This window comes from Aegilops tauschii, chromosome 3 (genome assembly GCF_002575655.3).
Source record: "Aegilops tauschii subsp. strangulata cultivar AL8/78 chromosome 3, Aet v6.0, whole genome shotgun sequence".
NCBI lineage: Eukaryota > Viridiplantae > Streptophyta > Magnoliopsida > Poales > Poaceae > Aegilops > Aegilops tauschii.
Genome location: NC_053037.3, coordinates 582,228,393 through 582,251,269, shown reverse-complemented (window position 1 = coordinate 582,251,269; position 22,877 = coordinate 582,228,393).

Here is a 22,877-nt window from a genome sequence, read left to right as displayed (position 1 = left end):
CTAGGAAAGATATAATTCTGCATCATGTGCATGCAATATGTTCACCAAATTCCATCTTTGTATGATTAAACCGACACATCACCTTAATCACATCTGAACTAACATGAGGAAAAAATAGAAAGTACACAAGAAATATGTATTATCATTTGATTTTTGCATTGTCTATTTTGCTTGGGGATTTGCAGGTCATCATTCACAGTTTATACTATAAGAGTAATTTAATTATATTTTCATTTTGCGGCCATGAGAGCTGACCCACCAGAGAAACAACCCTACATTCATAACTCGAATATACTCACGAAGACTGTTCTAAATAAGAGTGACACAAAATTCAGAAAACTGATTCATTATAGATAATGATTGCTTAACTTGAATTGTAAAATTAGGCCATTCTTAAGTGTGAACAGAAACACCAGTTACACTGAAAATCCATAAGTACATCTTTTACACACAAAGCTGTGTTTTATTTTCGCACACTGAGCGTCCTTCACTTCCCCGCCCTCAAGTCAAAGTGCTAATGAAATGAACTGGACAACCGATAGCAGAAGTTATCCAATGGTCGTGTTCTTCCGCTGCTATGTCATGTCCTCTGTTCCTATCTAAGAGCTTTGTCAAATCTACCTTCATGTTCGATGATTTTTTTTTCAAATTCGATGAACTTTTTTCCAAATTCAGTGAACTATTTTCATGTTCGATGAACATTATTTGAAAATCCGTTAACTTTTTTTTCAATTTTGATGAACGTTTTTCAAAACCAATAAACGTTTTTTCAAATTTGATGAACCTTTTTTGAAAACCAATGAACTTTTTTCAGGGTTTTCAAAATTTCTCCAAAATGAAGAACATTTTTCAAAATCCATGAACTATTTCAATGTCACGATCTTTTTCCAAAAAAATTCTATGAAATAGAATAGCGCGGCGACTTTATCTATTATACGTTTGCCGCTGTTAGGAATCTCCAGCTGCATGATAGGTCGAGTGGCTAGTGGACTCGTACGCGAACTCGAAGGTCGTGTGTTCGAGACCTGGAGCTATCTTTTTCCTTTTTTCTTGCTGCTGAGCGCGATTCATGGGCCCGGCCCAACTGGAGGCCGCAGCGAGCGCTAGGGTTCGGGCGCCTGAAGCGCCCAATAGGAGCCCCCCATAATCGGCTCCTTTGGTCAGGAGTTTGACGAAATCACTAGTTAAGGAGTACTCGTTGTGAAGATCATTTCAATTCCCCAAGTTGTGACAAGTGGCGCGCTACATGGGCGCCACTTGTCGCAACCTGGGAGTTTCCCTTTTTTCGTAGACCCGTTTATTCAAAATGTTTTATCTCTTAAACCGTGCATCCAAATCTCGAACCGCTTTCGTCGTTGGATTCCTCGCGTCGAGATCTTCAAAACTAGATCCATGTTGATAGGTTTTGATGAACTTTTTTCACGAAAAAACCGGACGGCAAAAAACGAACCGGGAGCACGGGTTTTTCCCTTTCCGAAAGAGGCACGCCCATGCCTCTGATGAAATCACAACCGTGCCTCTCACGGAAGCAAAACCGTGACTCTCGCGAAAGAAAAAAAACAAAAACGCGTTTTTTCGTTTCCGAGGAGGCACGGCCGTGACTCTCGCGAAAGAAAAAAAACAGAAAACGTTTTTTTTCGTTTCCAAGAGGCACGGCCGTGACTCTCGCGAAAGCACAACCGTGCCTCTCGTGAAAGCAAAACCGTGCCTCTCGCGAAAGAAAAAAAAAACAGAAAACGCGTTTTTTTCTAAGAGGCACGGCCGTGCCTCTCGCGAAAGCACAACCGTGCCTCTCGCGGAAACAAAACCGTGACTCTCGTGAAAGGGGAAAAACCAATTTTTCCGCAATTTTTTTTTCTGGTCGAAAAGCTAGGGAAGACCGTTGGGAAACCAAAACATAGAAAAAACCGTTTAAAAAGCCGAAAACGCGTGCGGAAAAATTAAAAAAAAAAGAAATCCAGAGGAAGCGCCCAGAGCGCGACACGTGGTGAATCGCTGAGAGCGCGCAAAACGGGCGCTGATCGTTGCGAGGCTTTCGAAGGAACGCTCGTTAATTACTTGCTCTCGGAGTCTGGGCGCCTACGTAGCTTGGGTCTGGGCTACATCTAGAAAGCCCAATTACTCGCTACACTGTTTGCACGGTTTTTCATCTGATCTCTATTGTAGTTGGTCGCTGGAACTTTTCAGATGCTTATCCTGCATGAGAGGTCCTATTGGACACTCGCGAGTGGCAAACAGAAGAGCCTTCGCTGAAGTGCGCGCAAAATGGGCCGGCCCATTTGCAGACACTGAATGTAAAACCTTGAGTCTGGGCTGCATCTAGAAAGCCCAGTTACTCGCTACATGTTTGCACGGTTTTTCATCCGATCTCTATATAGTTGGTCGCTGGAACTTTTCAGATGCTTATCCTGCATGAGAGGTCCTATTGGACACTCGCGAGTGGCAAACAGAAGAGCCTTCGCTGAAGAGCGCGCAAAACGGGCTGGCCCATTTGCAGACACTGAATGTAAAACCTTGAGTCTGGGCTGCATCTAGAAAGCCCAGTTACTCGCTACATGTTTGCACGGTTTTTCATCCGATCTCTATTATAGTTGGTCGCTGGAACTTTTCAGATGCTTATCCTGCATGAGAGGTCCTATTGGACACTCGCGAGTGGCAAACAGAAGAGCCTTCGCTGAAGAGCTGAATATAAAACCTTGAGGGAATAAAGTAGGGGCCTGGACTCTAACTCCCGCCCGCACGCCACAAACTACAGTTGGTAACCGGTTGAGCTAGCCACTCTGCTTTGCCAAAACGCAGCGCAAATGCTTATAATAGCAATAGAGGTGGAACCCTCACGAGAACAAATTTCTTCAAAAACACGGGTTTTTTTCAAAATTCGAACAACTTCTAAAACACGAACAAATTTGAAAAAAAGTGAAAAAATGAAAACATGAACAATTTTTTATATAGTCTGAACAATTTTTAATGTACATTGAACATTTATGTAATAAATGCCGAACAATTTGTAAGAACACATTGAACATTGTGTGACATACGGTAAACAAGTTTTCAAAATACACAATGAAAATTTTGTAGTATATGTTGAAAAATCTCTTAATATACGATGAACAATTTTCAAAATACACAATGAACATTTTGTAGTATACGTTGAACAATTTCTTAATATAGGCTGAACAAGTTTAAAATGCAAGGTGAACAATTTCTTAATATACGACGAACATTTTTTAATAATATGAGGTGAATATTTCTTTTAATACATGATGTACATTTTTTTTAATACACAGTGGACCTTTTATATAGTACAAAATGAAAAACAGCAAAAAAGAAAAAAAATAGAGAAAAGAAAAGAAAGAAATAAGCAGAGAAAAAGAAAAGAAAAAGAAAAATGAAATTAAAAATAGAATAAAACCTGGTTAAATAAGGAAAAACCGGTTCAGGGAACCTTCTAGAAGGTTCCCAAAACAGGCCAGGAACCTTCCAGTAGGTTCCCAAAACCGGAACCTTTCCTCAAAGATCCCGCAACGAAGAAGCAGGAGCGAAGCGAATCGTGGGCCAGCCCAAGTGGAAGCGACAGGTTGCTCGCTCTCAGTGAAGATTTGAGGCTAACGATTGTCATATAGGAATGACCATCCTGCATGTATGAATTATGTTTCCATCGCTGTTGTAGTACATCGATTTTTGAAAAAGAAATATGAAAAGTTCATCAACTTTGGAACCAGTTCATTAATTTCGAAAATAGTTCACAAAATTTGAAAAAAGTTCACCAATTTTGTAAAAAGTTCATGAATTTGACAAAAAATTCACCAAATTTAGAAAAAAATAAGTCCACGGATTTTAAAACAAATTCATTGATTTTGATTTAAAAAAAGTTCACCATTTGACAAAAGATCGACGAATTTTGAAAAGCAATTCTCGGATTGATATAAGTTCATCAATTTTTATAAAAGAAAGTTCATAAATTTTCAAAAAGGTTCACGCATTTTTAAAAAAATCACGAATTAATAAAGTTTATCAATTTTGGAAAAAAAATCACCCGTGTTTGAAAAGAAATTCATAGATTTAAAAAATGTTCACCGGTTGTGATTAAAAAAAGATTATGCATTCGTTCAAAAAAGAAAAACGGAACAAGAAAAAATAAAATAAGAAGGAAGAAAAGATGAAAAAGGATGTATCACATCACATCAGGTGAGTTCACTACTAGGAAAACGGTTTTTAACGATGATATATGTGGTCGTTAAAGCTTGGATTGTGGTCGCTAAAGGTCAATAACGACCACAATCTGCTAGTCGTACTAGTCTCCATCGTTAAAAGTATAAAGACCACGTACATTTCGTGGTCGTTATTCTTATAACGACGGGATGGTGTGTCGTCGTCGATCCCAAGGCAATAACGACCACTTTTGTCGTCGCTAATAATGGTGGCATGGTGTGTCGATCCCAAGGCAATAACGACCACTTTTGTCGTCGCTAATAATGTTACCATGTTGGCCAAAGTATCATTACGGACCACTCTCTTCACACTTTCATATCCTTCAGAACCACTTATATTATAACATTCCTTCAATAATCACTTTATGCAGCATCCAATATTTCAATATTAACATCCACATTAATATAGAAACAAAAGAATCTTAATTGAAAGGATCATAGCCTCTTTTATTCATAGAAGTACCAATATTCTGACATACAATTCTGAAATTAAAATATCTTGTAAGAAATTTGAGTCAAAAGCACTCCTTATATCACCAATGTACTTGATCATATCTATATGGAAAACGAGACAACTAGAAAAGTTAATATTTATTAGTCTTCAATAGAGAGACACCTGGTCAGCGTCATGATCAACAAATGCCTGGTGGCCATTGGCAGACAGCCTAGCATCTTCATTTGCAACGACACGACCCTCGAAAGCCAAACCATCTCTCTTCTCTGCCAGAGGTGCACCACTCTGTAACAGAGAGTCAAGGTCGGCATGAATGTGTTCATAGCATGCAGCACTTGTATCACCCATCCACATGACTTTAACGGCCTTGAAGTACAGTGTTGTATGTCTGCATGTGAATGACAAATTATGTGATCTGTCCTTTTGGTACTGGGCCAGGTGGTCTGGTAGTATATCCCTCGCATCTCTTGTCCAGCGTTTCAGGATGTGGTGCTTAGGGATCTCTTCTAGATGGAGAATCTCCATGACCTACCTACATGCCAAAAAACAATGTTAGCGATAGCTCTTCCCTTCACCGAATTTTTTCTCCGCAGGGGGAATGTTTAAGGTAACTCACCCTCAACGCATGGCTGCAAAGCATTCCTGTGTGCTCAAACTAACCGCACTCTCACAAGTGAATACTGTTTTGTCTTCGTTTATGGTCACCTCATACTCAACCCTGCTCCACTTCTCTCTTTTTTCGGCATTATTGTGAGTTGTGATGTATTTCCTCATCTTTTCAACCTCAGTGAAATTGTATGCGGTTCCTTCAAACAGTAGGCAGCCAAATTCCTCAAACATGTTCCTGGTATACACCTTGCTGGCATGCCGCTCTTGCAAGGTTAATCCGCCTAACATCGCCGCCCTGCCACAAAAAAAGCAATAGCAATGTGCCTATCAGTTCACGACCTCACTGGCATGCTAATCATTTTTTTGTAAGCATCATTCAATTTTATTGTGGCAGGGGAAGGTACTCACAATCATGGTCCTCTTCTCCTCATAGCTTTCATCACGCTCGCGGTCAAATTGTAGCTTCATGTACTGCTTGACGAAAACATGCATTGGGCTTGAGGGGGCATGTACGATTTCAGCATATGGTTTGCACTCTCACTCCTATGTGTACTTGTCATTTTTGCGCAAAACACTCCTCGGAAAAATGGCTTTGCCCATTTGTGCCTCGTCTCATATATTTGGGTCATAAATGTATGACTCCGCAAACTGTATTTATCAAGCAGAGCTTCCCAAGCTGTCTCAAACTCTTCTTCAGTTAACATGTGGTTCACAACTTTGTGAAATCCTGCTTGAAAATCACTCTTCGTGTACAGTGGTCCTAGTGTTTCTTTCGCCTTCTTCAGGCCATGCCATTTGCACCATCGGTGGATAGTTTCAGGATAAGTTTTTTTGATTGCAATCTCCATAGCTCTGCATTGATATGTACAAAAGAAGAGCATTTCCCATCAGAGCACGCAAACCTGTGCAAAAAGTTATATATAACTATATAACTATATATATATATGTGTGTGTGTGTGTGTGTGTGTGCGCCCTACCTGTGAGTATGGTTTTAGGGGAAGGCCCGCCCATCATACCACTAGTAGAAAAAGGGCCTAATGTGAAGCACAATAGTCCCGATTTGTAACAAAACTGGCACCAATGTGATCATTAATGCCGGTCCAAACGGCTAGGGGGCGGGAGATCATTAGTACCGGTTCATGGCGACCCTTTAGTACAGGTTCGTGCCACAAACTGTTACTAAAGTGGCTGTTGCAGGCTGTGGTCAGGCTGGGGGCCCACCAACACCTTTAGTACCGGTTCGTGCCACAAACCGGTACTAGAGGTTCATAGTTGACAACGTTTTTTAGTCCCACCTCGCTCCGCTAACAGAGTTTTTACCACCTTAAATATGTTACTTCTCAAACTATCACAACCACTTGGTCTTCATTGAACTCTATGTGTAGAATTTGTGGCCGTAATATGAGTCTTCTCCGGTTCCTACCGGAGAGGACTCATATTGACAATTCAGATAGTACACAAAAAGATCATTGATGATCAATGTATTTTTGATGTATTTCTCTGTAGCAGTAGCGCGTTTTGGTTGAAAGGCGGTACTGATCAATGTATTTTTATGTATAATTTTACATGTTTACACAAGAGCCGGTTCGAACTGGACAATCTCTTACGAAGTATCAGGGTTTCGGACGAAAACTCATCTGTTACACCGGCTATTCAATATTTTAATAACTTAGTACAACTCCGGACTTTTTTGCGTTCAGATGCACAATTCAAATCCATGTCATCAACTTTTAACCCTTTCTGACATAATTTGCTATTTTCGATGCATTTACTGATTTGTTTTCAGAGCTAAATCACCGTGAAAGTGAAAAGCACTACAAAATGAACTCTGAAAAGGTTGAAACTTGGCAATGTATCATCATTTCACCCGCATAGCATGTGCAAAAAAGTAGAGAGGGTTACGGCAAAAACTGGATGCACTTCGTGTACAAACTGGACAATCTCTTTTGAAGTATCAGGGTTTCGGACAAAAACTCATCTGTTACACCGGCTATTTAATATTCTAATAACTTAGTACAACTCCAGACTTTTTTGCGTTCAGATGCACAATTCAAATCCACGTCATCAACTTTTAACCCTTTGTGACATAATTTGCTATTTTCGATGCATTTACTGATTTGTTTTCAGAGCTAAACCACCGTGAAAGTGAAAAGCACTACAAAATGAACTCTGAAAAGGTCGATACTTGGCAAGGTATCATCATTTCACCCGCATAGCATGTGCAAAAAAGTAGAGAGGGTTACGGCAAAAACTGGATGCACTTCGTGTACAAACGGGACAATCTCTTTCGAAGTATCAGGGTTTCGGACGAAAACTCATCTGTTACACCGGTTATTCAATATTTTAATAACTTAGTACAACTCCGCACTTTTTTGCGTTCATATGCACAATTCAAATCCACGTCATAAACTTTGAACCCTTTCTGACATAATTTGGTATTTTTGATGCATTTACTGATTTGTTTTGAGAGCTAAATCACCGTGAAAGTGAAAAGCACTACAAAATGAACATTGAAAAGGTTGAAACTTGGCAAGGTATCATCATTTCACCGGCATAGCATGTGCAAAAAAGTAGAGAGGGTTACGGCAAAAACTGGATGCACTTCGTGTACAAACTGGACAATCTCTTTCGAAGTATCAGGGTTTCGGACGAAAACTCATCTGTTACACCGGCTATTCAATATTTTAATAACTTAGTACAACTCCGGACTTTTTTTGCGTTCAGATGCACAATTCAAATCCACGTCATAAACTTTGAACCCTTTCTGACATAATTTGGTATTTTCGATGCATTTACTGATTTGTTTTGAGAGCTAAATCACCGTGAAAGTGAAAAGCACTACAAAAGGAACATTGAAAAGGTTGAAACTTGGCAAGGTATCATCATTTCACCGGCATAGCATGTGCAAAAAAGTAGAGAGGGTTACGGCAAAAACTGGATGCACTTCGTGTACAAACTGGACAATCTCTTTCGAAGTATCAGGGTTTCGGACGAAAACTCATCTGTTACACCGGCTATTCAATATTTTAATAACTTAGTACAACTCCGGACTTTTTTTGCGTTCAGATGCACAATTCAAATCCACGTCATAAACTTTGAACCCTTTCTGACATAATTTGCTATTTTCGATGCATTTACTGATTTGTTTTCAGAGCTAAATCACCGTGAAAGTGAAAAGCACTACAAAATGAACATTCAAAAGGTTGAAACTTGGCAAGGTATCATCATTTCACCGGCATAGCATGTGCAAAAAAGTAGAGAGGGTTACGGCAAAAACTGGATGCACTTCGTGTACAAACTGGACAATCTCTTTCGAAGTATCAGGGTTTCGGACGAAAACTCATCTGTTACACCGGCTATTCAATATTTTAATAACTTAGTACAACTCCGGACTTTTTTTGCGTTCAGATGCACAATTCAAATCCATGTCATAAACTTTCAACCCTTTCTGACATAATTTGCTATTTTCGATGCATTTACTGATTTGTTTTTAGAGCTAAATCACCGTGAAAGTGAAAAGCACTACAAAATGAACTCTGAAAAGGTCTTGGCAAGGTATCATCATTTCACCCGCATAGCATGTGCAAAAAAGTAGAGAGGGTTACGGCAAAAACTGGATGCACTTCGTGTACAAACTGGACAATCTCTTTCGAAGTATCAGGGTTTCGGACGAAAACTCATCTGTTACACCGGCTATTCAATATTTTAATAACTTAGTACAACTCCGGACTTTTTTTGTGTTTAGATGCACAATTCAAATCCACGTTATCAACTTTCAACCCTTTCTGACATAATTTGCTATTTTTGATGCATTTACTGATTTGTTTTCATAGCTAAATCACCGTGAAAGTGAAAAGCACTACAAAATGAACTCTGAAAAGGTTGAAACTTGGCAAGGTATCATCATTCCACCCGCATAGCATGTGCAAAAAAGTAGAGAGGGTTACGGCAAAAACTGGATGCACTTCGTGTACAAACTGCACAATCTCTTTCGAAGTATCAGGGTTTCGGACAAAAACTCATCTGTTACACCGGCTATTCAATATTTTAATAACTTAGTACAACTCCGGACTTTTTTTGCGTTCAGATGCACAATTCAAATCCACGTCATAAACTTTGAACCCTTTCTGACATAATTTGGTATTTTCGATGCATTTACTGATTTGTTTTGAGAGCTAAATCACCGTGAAAGTGAAAAGCACTACAAAATGAACATTCAAAAGGTTGAAACTTGGCAAGGTATCATCATTTCACCGGCATAGCATGTGCAAAAAAGTAGAGAGGGTTACGGCAAAAACTGGATGCACTTCGTGTACAAACTGGACAATCTCTTTCGAAGTATCAGGGTTTCGGACGAAAACTCATCTGTTACACCGGCTATTCAATATTTTAATAACTTAGTACAACTCCGGACTTTTTTGCGTCCAGATGCACAATTCAAATCCACGTCATAAACTTTCAACCCTTTCTGACATAATTTGCTATTTTCGATGCATTTACTGATTTGTTTTCAGAGCTAAATCACCGTGAAAGTGAAAAGCACTACAAAATGAACTCTGAAAAGGTTGAAACTTGGCAAGGTATCATCATGTCACCCGCATAGCATGTGCAAAAAAGTAGAGAGGGTTACGGCAAAAACTGGATGCACTTCGTGTACAAACTTGACAATCTCTTTCGAAGTATCAGGGTTTCGGACGAAAACTCATCTGTTACACCGGCTATTCAATATTTTAATAACTTAGTACAACTCTAGAGTTTTTTTGCGTTCAGATGCACAATTCAAATCCACGTCATAAACTTTCAGCCCTTTCTGACATAATTTGCTATTTTCAATGCATTTACTGATTTGTTTTCAGAGCTAAATCACTGTGAAAGTGAAAAGCACTACAAAATGAACTGAAAAATCACTACAAATATAAATATAATGCTAAAACACGCTAAAATTAAACGTAAGAAACTATAAATACAGCAAAAAACTACTCACAAATAAATAGAAGAAAATATATAAACCACAAAAGAAAAAAGTTATATGAAAAATATTATTTCCGCGCTGCCCAGTGGGCCTGCTCGCCCTTGGGCGTGCTTATGCAGGCCCATATGGCCCACCAGGCTCACAGAGCAGCGTGGCACAGTTAGGCCCAGAGGCCTGCATTATATAGGAGCTCGAAGGAGCAGCCGCGGCTGGGTTTATAAACCAGTGCGGCTGCCCTTCGCTCGGCGAGGTGGGACTAAACAATGAGCACCACGGAACGGGAGCGCACCCCCTTTAGTACCGGTGCGTGGCCACGAACCGGTACTAAAGGGTGGGTCTTTAGTACTGGGTGGGGCCATGAACCGGTACTAAAGGGGGTCGCTTCCCGCCGCTTCGCCTGGCCAAATTTAACATTTAGCATCGGTTCCTGTCTCCAACCGGTACTAAAGGCCTCTCCTATATAAACAACACTTATGAAAATTTTCAGTTATCATCTTCATCTTCGTCGCGCCCGTCCCCGCGCCGCCCCTGTCACTGCCCCCGTCGCCGTCGTCATCGCCCCCGTCACCGTCCCCGTCGCCGTCGTCGCCGCCCCCGTCCGTGCGCCGCCCCCGTCGCCGTATGTCGTCGCCGCCCCCGTCGCGCCGCCTCCCGGCCCCGTCGCCGCCCCCGCGCCACCCCCGTCGCCATCGTCGCCGCCCCCGCGCCACCCCCGTCGCCATCGTCGCCGCCCCCGTCACCGTCGTCGCCGCCCCCGTCGTCGTCGTCGCCGCCCCCCCCCCTGCTGTAAGATCGATCGCGTGCCCCGGCCGGCCCCCTGCCGCTCGTCGGCGGCCTCCTGTGCACATAAGCACACACAAGCACACACAAACACACACACACACACACACACACACACACAAATGTTTAATGTCAAAATGTTAGATTATATAAGAATTAGATAATGTTAGATGAGTTAGTTCTTATACTTTTAGTTATAGATGAATTTATTAATGTTAGATGAATTAATATATATTAAATTAAGGTATATGAGATTTGATCATCTATTTAAAAATTTAGTATATAGAACTAGCTACTTTATTTTTAGTAAGAAAATTAATAGAACTAATTTAATTGAATTAGTTGAATTATATAGTTGAATTAGGAGCTATACTTTATTTAGGTATATTTTTAGTAACTGCTTAGTTGAACTAATATAACTAATAAGTGTTTAATGTTTTACCTATGAACATAGGAAATGTCGTCTGATGACGAAAACGATTTCATTATGTGCGAAGACTGCGAAGACCAACGCGGCCTGTGCGACAAAATTTTTCTAGTTGATGATAGGCGCTTCAGCATCAAGCTGGATGAGACCTTCGAAGTGGATACAGTAAGTCACAACGACAAGTCTTTTTTCGTAATTAAGCATGACTTATATATGCTTCATTTGCTTCAACTTATTATTTTAAATTTTCACTATTCTACTAGCGTATCCCCTGCCATGCAAGAATTTTTGTCTTGGATAAGATAGGTTTCAGTCCTAACAAAACTATGGAGGTAAAGAGAGTTTACTTGAAGACCGAGCATGGTTATACCTTCAACGTCAAATTATACAATCAAGAAACCTACACCCATTTTGAATGCAAAACTTGGCAAGCACTATGCAAGGCTTATGCATTTGAGCCTGATATGTTTATCACCTTTGATATTCGTCCCGAAGTTGATATTGAAGGTAATAGAGACATTTGGGTCGATGTGCAGACGCCTCCAGTTCTACCATTATGTGAGTTTCTCAACCATATTTATGTTCGATATTCTTTTTTCAAAAATAGTTGACAACTAATTTCTATTGACAGCTTATTTCCATTCAAGCAAACATGTACAACGCTTGGTAGATAGGACCGTCCACTGTCCCAGGGCTGAACTAAACTGCGAGGAGATAAGTCAGTATGTTTCATGGCTTGAGGATCTTGATGCTGTCAAGAGAAATTATTTTCCTAGACTTGCAAACCTTAGTACTCAAAACGTGCGACCAATAGTGTTCGTATTGAACTACGGTCAAATGTATTTAGGAAAGATGGTAAGATTTTTACTATTTATCCTCACTGCATCTTTTGCATACATTATTTTTAAGCTAAACTTCATTGCTAAGTATGATACTATACGATGTTCTCTTCAACAGGGACTCCCGATGATAGTTGTGCCTCAGTGGATCTCGACTAACGGTCGCATATCAATTGTTAGCTTACGGCCAAGACATCCTACATTGCATGCATTCAGGATTTCTAGAACCGAGGAATGCTTAATAGTGAAAGACTGAAGCAAAATTGTGAATGATCGCAGAGAAGTACTAGGAGGCAACAAACAGAAGCGCAACCCACGATTAGGAGATAGGTTCATCTGCATGCTCGAATATGATGAATCAGGAGAGCTACACATGTTCTATGCCATTTTACCTGAGAGAGAGCAGCAGGAGTGATTAGCATGCTCTTAGTACTTGTCCTCTCATGTCCGTGTTCTTCGTCCTGAAATTAATCTCAAAGAGTGATCATGTTGAACTCGATGATATCTTTCCTTCTGGTACAAAGTGAATGTTTCTTCTTTAAGCTGGTATTGGTGGTGATTAGATAGCGGTAATGACTATGATGATTAAATACTGGTAATGACGACTATAATGATTTTTAGCTAGCTAGTATACCGTTAACTTGTTGGTGATGATATATATGATGCAATAGTTTTTATATTAATATGATGATGATGAGTTATTATATCATTTATGAAAGAAACCGCAGATTAGTTTCAACTGGATGGATCCTAGCTAGCTAAGTGATCAAGTATATTCCATATCCATATTACTTGCTCACCTAATATAAGTGATCAAGTAATATATATGGATATGGCACATATACTTTAATCACTTAGCTAGGATCCATGCATGCATCCAGTTGAAACTAATCTGCGGTACTTTCACCTAATGATTTAACAACTCATTATAATGTAAAAAAAATCTCTAAATTAAATTGAAAACACACAACTAAAGGAAAAATAAAAAACAAAACCAAAACCCCCGAACATTTAGTACCGGTTGGGGTTACCAACCAGTACTATAGGTCTCCCCGCACCCGGCCCTGGCTCGTGCCACGTGGTGGCACTTTAGTGGTGGTTCGTGCCGAAACGGTACTAAAGGGGGGGACCTTTAGTCCCCACCCTTGTACCGGTTACAGAACCAGCACTATAGGCCCTTACGAACCGGTGCTATAGCCCGGTTCTGCACTAGTGTACGTACGAATTCTGTAAACACCCATTCGAAGCTCTCTTCCTGTTCGTCACGCATCAACACAAGCCGAATGGCATGTCATACAAGGTTGTCCTGTATGTGGTGTTGAACTTGACCACATCGCCAAAGAACTTGTACTACATCCGGTTGCTGCCGTTAGCCCACATGAGATTTTTCACCTTACTATCTTTTTCTGCGAGCACCACATAGGAGAACCCAGGGTCGCTTGCCCGGATGTCAGCAAACGCCTGAAGTGTCTTCCGCACATCGTCTTCTGCCTGTTCACAGCTAATTTTCCCACAAATACTCCTGAGAGTCCTTTTCGTGAAAGTCACCTTCTCGACTGAGCCGAAGAAGCTTCCAATTATGTTGTACACTTTCGCAAGGTTGATATTGTTTCCCCTCAGTTGCTTTATTAAATCCTTGGTGTACACATATATGTGCTTATGAGATGGCCAGTGCACTTTCTCCCTCATTAATGTTAGAGACATGGAATGATTGTGGCTTGCTCGGTGCTCCATGATGTACCAACTGTTCTCAGATGCGTGCGGTATATAGCGTGATGAGAGCTGGGCACTCACATCTGCAAGACCTGCTGTTTTCGATGTCTGGTTTCCCCTGCAGATACATCAAGCAAACATGTCAAAAATTAGTACTTGACTTTGAGTTTTTGCAAAACAATCTTTGTTTCCTACAGAATATTAATATATGCCATATTGTTTTATATTGTCATTTTACTGCAATTAAATGACCACTCACCGAGCAACCACAAACTATCTCCTGCATGCACTTTATCCTCTCGGCATTGAGCCATCTTATCCCAAACCGATTTCCCAAGAATATAGATTATAGAAATCATATGCCTCTCCCAACGAATCAAAACTAAGACCTAGCTCAGGTCTCGCCACACTTTTGTCAGGCTGCTCTGCATATTTGCGGATTGAAAGCTTGAGAGCACTCATCCTCGATGGGCATGGCACACGGTCCGGTGGCGCAGTCCCCAGCCGTAGCCTGCACATTATTTGCAACATGTCTCAACGTAGATCTTTTTTTCAAAATAATACACAGTTGTTACTCATAAAAATGTCAAGAGTTCTCCTTTTTTGTGTTCTTATGTTTGGATTCGTGTAGCATTATATCTCCAAACGGACATTTTTTCCAGTGTGGTCATATAAACTTACAATGCAGGGGCAACTGCAAATAGCACAACAGGTGGCGGTGGGGGCGCAGTTCGGCGCTCACCTTTTCGTCCAGCCGGGGGCCTCTGGATTCACTATGTCAGTAGATTGAGCAGACCTCATCGGAGATTCAGCATGGCGACGCCGGCCACCTTCTTGTGGGTTAGCATGTTCTCCTTCATCCACCATCTAACCCAACCCAGAAACACCGTTGCCCTCACCAACATCCTGATTCGCAGTCCCCTTCTCTAGTAGGTATAGGAGAGGAACTGGATCTGGGTGGTCAAGGTTGTCAGCAAACTCCTCCCGCACGGGGAACCTGCAGAATGAACGGCGAATCGCCGGCGTAAACACCAGATCTCTGCTTTTGGTACTTGAGGCACAGCTCGAAGCTCAACGCATCTAATCTACAATATCCAAAGTTGCAGAGGTTTCCCCGAAACTAACCTGTCGACCGCATCAAGTAGGAACTCCATGTCCTCAGCTTCCATCATTCGCTGGCCTGACCGCGGAGTACCGGCGCCGCCGCAAATCAATAGTCCGTCCTCGGCCACGCCTTCCCTTTTTTCCTTCTCTCTCACTCTTAGCTTAAGAGCGGAGGAGGTCCGCCTTCTTCCAAAGACACTGGTCGATTATCAAGGACGATGTGGTGCTCCGCCTCCTCCTCCTCCTTCAAGAAAGAAAGAAGGCGAGACGGCGGTAGCTTCCTGAAAATGAAATAAAGGTCTCCCCGCCTAGCCCCCGTTCCGGCAGTGCGTCTAGCATCGTTGGTGGGCGTGTCATAATTGAAGATGAATAGATTGAAAGTTTTTCCGAAAAAAAGCTTAAGAGCGGAGGCGAGGGCCCTTTTTTTAGTCCGCACGCACGAGGTCAGCACGGCGGCTCAGACAACAAAATAAACTTCCTGGTCACGGCCTAGTCCGAATGCCAACGACCTGGTCCACGGCCCAGACCGAGACTCCCAGACGGACGTCGGGCCACGACACACCGTCCCCACGTCTTGCCCACTGTTTCCTACTGTATTGAGGGGTTTCCTCATTTTACCGGCGCTCGTATCTGACAGGACAGCTGGATTTGTTCACATCCCAAGACTGAAACGGACGAGCAAGATTACGGGTGCAGCTGAGCCCGAGCTCCAAAATGCCGCTTCCTTTTGCTCTTTTCTTTTATCTTACATCGACTATGCCAAGCAATGAATGGTACAACTCCTATTTTTATAAGTTTCTCAGCACTGCAAGCAACCGACTTGCTTTTGCTGCAACAAATGCAAGCAAAAGACTGAAATTAGCTTCGCCAACATGTACACGCAGGGCACACCTGCACTTAACTTGCAGTAAGTTGCAGCCGATCTGCCACAATCACTTCACATTGCAATAGGAATTGTTTGACTACAATCAGGTCTAAGCTAACATGGTGATGCTTTGGCGTCCAAAATTCCTGATGATCTGAAGGTACTGCTGCAGATCACATTCATCAGTGAAGCACCTGTCCATCACATCGCCAAAATACAGTGCCTATTTCTAAGCCCATTCATATATCTGTACTGTATAATACAATGTCAGGGGATATGAAGATCCATTTACGGATAGGAAAATATTTTAAAGTCAGTCGCTTGTTCATAGCCTGACATATGAATGACAAGAACAAATGTTACAAATAAAAGGCACAAATCTTGAATTCTGCTGCCGATGAGCCAAACTGAAAAACTAACGATAATACTGTTCTCTAGCAAACAATATTTATTTTTCCACGATCTTGTAGTAGTCAGGAATATAAATTCGCAAAAAGTCTCTACGTATTTTGTTCAGATTACTCTTATGTCTAGATGCATTCCTGGCTCTTGCTTCCCTCCTCAATGCAGCATCACTAGCAAGGACTAACTAATAGGATTAGGAGCAGATTAGATTAGTTGGGGCTGGAGAGATTTAGCGCCAATATTTGGAGAACCCACCACGTACATGCAAACCCCATAACAGTAACGACCCCTCATCTAGAGACGGGCAGACCCGTGGTTGTTGAATGTATTACGTAGATTGGTTTCCACCACGCCGCGACTCCACTCGGGTATTCAACGACCAAGAGTTTTTGGGCACCGTCGTTAATGTCAGTATTTGGAGTAGTGGTTGTCCAGATGGCTACCGTAGCTAACACCAACGGTGAGGTCGCGGGTTCTAATCAACACACCGCCTTCGATTTGTGCCACCTCCAAGGCCCAGGCCGCCACCATTTGGCCCCTGCCGCCTCCGCTAAGCCATTCCCGGACCTCGCATGTTTTCATGCAGCCTCGATGACTTGCCCAGAGATAAATTTTCCCAACCTTTTTCTTGTACATTCAGTTTAGCGGCTCATATATTTGTGCAAATGGCATAGGATTCACATCATGCGTAGATGGATCCGTTGAGGCGGCTAGTTTTTTTTTATGATTCGTCGTCCGATTCGAGCTCCGAGTCCAAGTGTGAAATCATGGACGCCAAAGAAGACGAGGTGATATTGATGGTTACTAATTAATAGCATCAAACGGACCGAAGAGGAGGCGTCTGGGATAGTAGCTTGGTCGTGTGACATTTCACCAGAATAGGTATGCCTGGCATGAGCAGCTCATGCTCAACTACTTTGTGTCGAGTTGTACCTTCCCGCCGTACGTGTTCTGGTAAGCTTCCACATGACTGAACGGTTGTTCTGTTGAATTGCCAATAACATGCACGAGTCAGTGAACCTTTCTTTCAACATTGGATAAATGTCGCCTATCTCCTGGGTTTTCCCTTCTAAGAGGGTGAGACCGCGGCACTTTGGATGATTCATGGGATGACACTCTTCGAATGGCCAAAGATACAATCCTTAAGTGCACGAAAGTGTTTGCCTAAACTATAGTGCATGTTTATGAACCACAATATCTGCAAGCACCCAATGCCGAGGACACAACAAGGCTTCTAGTGATGCATGAAGCAAAAAAACTGGTCTGGGATGCTAGGGAGTATCAACTGTATAAAGTGAAAGTGGAAGAATTGTCCTGCATCTTGGCATGGCTAATTCACCGGGCATTGCAAGGATCCAATCATAATTGTGAAATTTGTTGCCTTTGAAGATCTGTGGATCTAGCATTGCTACTTTGGGTTGCCTAGATCTCATAGTGACATCAATGTCTTGTAGAGATCTCATCTGTTTGCAAGGCTGGCTGCCGGTACTTCTCCACCTTGCTACTTCACGATGAAATGGTCATTAGTATGAGTAAGGTTACTTTCTAGCCGATGGCATCTATCCATCATTGTCAACATTTGTAAAGAAAATTTCTAAGCCCGGGAGCAAGGAACATAAGCATTTTTCCAAGGCGCAAGAAGCTTAGAGAAAAGACATTGAGAAGGCCTATGGAGTGCGGCAAGCAAGGTTTGTAATTGTCCAGGGACCTGCTCATTTCTAGAACAAGGATGTCTTGGCAAATATCATAACGTGTTGTGTGATCATATACAAGAAGATCATAGAGAATGAGAGGATATGTCGATCCCCATGGACTATGAAGATATTAACAACTTCGTCAGGCCTCGTAGGAACGCAACCCGCATTCAAGCATTTCTTGAGGCGTACCAGAAGATTGAAGGCCATGTACTGATCTGAGGGAGGATCTAGCATCATTGGCAGCTAGATGGGAGATAGTGTGTTTAAATTGCTTTAACAATTTGTTTGATGGGATTATTTGTTAATTTGCATTAATAGTTTGTAATAATATTTGTTGAATTATAGAATTTTTTGATCTAAATTAGTGTAAATGGGCTAAAAAGAACTTATGACCCAATGACAGGTGGATCCTACTTGCAGGGAAAATATGAAAGCTACACTATGGCAACTTTGTGTTTACACAGAACCTACGCAGCCTCCAAAATATTATGGAACCCGCTCCATATGTGATATGGAGGTTGTCAATGTGGCAACTTTGCTAAAGTTGCTCTAAAGTGATAGGAGAGGGTAAAATGATGCCTTAGAACCAAGTTCAAGTATTGTAGATGTAATTTACTCCTTATGCCTTGGCATGCAGCTAATGCAAGGTAGCTAAATGGAATAAGCATCTCCCAGATTGATCTCAATGAGTCCTAGAAAAGGGTCACGCAAACTAAGCATTGTCATGTTTAAACAATTGTACTATTTGGCCCGCATGCCTATCAGCTCTGGGACACAAATGATACATAATCATATTTCAAGGCGTTTTTCTACCTTTTGATAAACAAGTTTGCATAACAAAATGAATGGTAGTACAACTCAAAGTGTACGCATGTAAGAAAAGAAGCAACAACAATGTGAACAATAAGCTGAACTAACAAAGGGTTACCAATAGCATAGATCCTATGCGTGCACAGCTGAAAAAGATGATTGGCTGATTCCTGTCAAGTTGCCATACAAGCTTGGGACAAAGGCAAGGGAAAAAATACTTGAACAAGACTAGCAGATTGCATGCAGATTCCTGGGAAGGAAAACACCATAAATTGTCACAGAGGTGTACATTTTAATCTACACCGTAGATCCCTCTTGAAAATTGTAAAAAGGGTGTATCTTTAAGACGTCACGTGCTACAGTACGCCGCGGCAATTCTGCCTCTCAACCGTGAATTTTCCACGTGACTTGGAGAATTACAACAGTTTTTAGCGACCAATGACCATCAGACCAACAAGGGGCTCTTTCTGTCCCATGAGGAATATGACCTCAGAGAACTTAGGGCAACTGCAACGCACGATCCTAAACGGACGCCTGTTTTGTCCGGATTTTATCCGTTTGGGGATGAACATGAGGCAGTGTCCATCGGATTTGTGGATGCGCCGGCCGTGCGCCCAACACGCGTCCGCATCTGATCCGCCCGGTGCCCGTATGCACACTTTTTTTTGCCAACACATTTTTATTTCAACAACATTTTGATACATGGTTGTATATTCACCAAATCTTAACTAGAATAGTAAGACCAAAGAAAACAAGAACCACAATTAGGCATTTTAAAAGAAATCCAACTTCTATAACTGCTCCCACAAGTTGGATTAATATATTCTCGATGCCTTCATTGTTGATCTGCGAATTCTCGATCTTGTATACTTCTTTCTTCTTCGATTCTAAAGAAGTAGACGTTGCTTCACATCGAATCTCATCTCTAACCTCTATTCTTCTTCCCAATACCAAAACTTGCATCCATCCTACACACAAATTTCCGTATGAACCAAGAGCTATTGAAATTACGCCAAACCCGAACGCACAACCGAAGCAAAACAAGCATATACCTTATTTGTTTTGCACTTGATGAACACCCACCCCGGATGTTCCAGCATGGTGGTAGAAACGCGGTGAACGACTTGCCGCAGACAGTCGTCGCTCTTGATGAGTGGCAACGGTGAGCCGCCCAGCCGCTGGGCCAGCGCCAACCCCGGATGACGGCCGGGCGTATTTTTGTCGGCGCCGTTCCGGCGGGGTAGATCCGAGCAGCTAGAGGCGGAGTCCATGCTTGCATGCGGCGCAGAGGTGTTGTCGGGGTTGTGCGGTCCGGTGCCCGGCCAATTCATGGCTAGGCACAGCAGCCGGCGGCCGGATGCGCACAAATGAGGCGGCCATATGCGCTCGAATCCAGCGGCCTGGCTGGACAACGACGCGGCCGAGACAGAGGCAAGGGGGTAGGGGTGGGCGGCGGGAGGAGGAGGGGGTGCGCCGGGCTAGACGGGGATTTGGCCGAGAAAATGGCGGGGTAGGGTTCGGTGGGTTTGGGGGCGGCTGGGGGAGGGAGGAGAAAAAGAGGTGCATGTGTCCCCGATGGGCGGGCCAGGGGAGGACGCGGGCATGAGTCGCGCCCGTCCGCATGTGCCCGTTTGGACACAAACGCGGCCCAAAGTTGGGCTAGGAATGAGTCGAAAGCGGACGAAAAAAAGCCATTTGTCCGTTTGCTCCCACGCATTAGGCCATGTTTTGTGTTCGTATATCCGAAACGGATGCGGCTGGACGATTTGTGGTCGTGCATTGAAGTTGCCCTTAGAACATGCTTCCACTGAACACCAAACCAATCTCCACGCACATTGATACAAAATCCAAACTCTCTGCCTCTGATATGGTCTTCCCTTGTGGGATACCAGTACCACCATGGACAACGCTTCTCTCATCGCCGGTACTGTCCAAGATCCTCGCCAGTAAAAAAGCCGTCATCCCGCTACCGTGATGGCCTCCCTTTTGCCTTTCTATTTTGTCTCTCGACGGTGGCGTCAATAACAGGGGGCTAAATGTAAATTTTCCTATCATTCCACTTTTTTGGAGAAACAGGCAGGAGCACTACCTTTCCATATAGAAGACCTACCATTCCATTTGACACGCATACATGCTGTCCAACTAGCGCAGTCAACAGTGCGGATATATGCCAAAGTACGCCACAAGCAAAATACTGCCTATACTTATTTTAACAACCATAATGATCGAATTTACACCCTTTTCTGAATACAGTGACTAAAATAAATCCTAGAGCCAGGTTCCTATGCTGTAGATGTAATTTATGTATCGGCGTGCAGCTAATGCAAGGCAGTAAAATGGAATAATAATGCCAAGTAGCTACCGGCAAGCATCCGCTGTTGGTGTCTTTTTTGGGATCTGTGCCCCTATTTTGTGTATAAGAGAGATGAATGAGAATACACACGAATACATGTACTCGCATCAGACAGTTTCAGCTTTTACAGAGGAGAGCGAGAAAGAGAGGGAGCGGAGAAAACGGTGCACCCATGCATTCTCTTACCACATACACTGAACATGCATCTTACTTTCATCCTCGTATTTTTAATGATTCATTTCTTTTGAACCAAATGTTCATTATTGAACTTGAATTCGTGGTGTGAAGGCCTTCAGAACCAGATCAAATTTGGATATATTTGAACTACATTTTTCATATATATTTCAGTTATATTTGAAATCAGTTTCATAAAACATTAAAATGTTTCACTATTTCATAGAAGTGATTTCTACGGTTTTGAACATTTTCCCAAACTGAAATATGGAACTCACAAACACACTGAAATATCTTTCATATATTATGAAAAAACAAGTTTAATAAATATGTAATAATCAATTCCACACTATTTTAACTAATTTGAAAACATCAATTTCACACATTTGAAAACACAGGTTCCAGTCACTTCAAAGAATTGGCTTCATTCCTTTCAAAAAACTGATTTCATTCATTTAAAAAAACAATTTCACTCGTTTCAATAACAAATTTCAGTCATATAAAAAATTAACTCATTTCAAAAATATATTTCACCCATTTTACAAAAATTGATTCCATTAATTTCAAAAACTGATTTCGCTCATTTCATATAACACATTTCACTCATTTTAAAAAAAGATTTCATGCATGTCTTCAAACTGATTTCATTTTTTTTCAAAAGTTTGGCTTTACTCATTTAAAAAATCCGAGTGTCGTACATCTAAAAAAATGATTTTCTTAAAAAAAATATTCCACTTGTATATTTGAAAAATACCAGTTTCATATATTTGAAATAATAAGTTTAACGTATTTCACACCGAAATATGTATCATGTGTACGAAAAAATGATTTCACTCATTTCATATAACACATTTCACTCATTTTAAAAAAAGATTTCATGCATGTCTTCAAACTGATTTCATTTTTTTTCAAAAGTTTGGCTTTACTCATTTAAAAAATCCGAGTGTCGTACATCTAAAAAAATGATTTTCTTAAAAAAAATATTCCACTTGTATATTTGAAAAATACCAGTTTCATATATTTGAAATAATAAGTTTAACGTATTTCACACCGAAATATGTATCATGTGTACGAAAAAATGATTTCACTCATTTCAAAAAATTGGCTCGGTTTCACTTATTTCAAGAAACTATCATTAGAAAAACAGTTTCACTTGTTTCAAAACAAGATTTCACTAATTTTAAAAATAATTTGAAATAATCCGCTGCACATTGTGTAAGTAACTAGTTTCACATTTTTTTGAACTAATAAGTTTCACATATTTCACACTGAAATATGTTTCATCTGCATGAAAAACAAAGTTCACTCATTTAAAAAAAATGGTTTCACTAAATTCGAAAAAGTTATTTCACTTATTTCAGAAAACCGATTTCACTCATTTGAAACGTTGAAATTTAACATGTTTGAATGTATTTAAGATTGATCTTGTTCTAAAGGTCTTGTCACCAGGTGTTCAAATATATA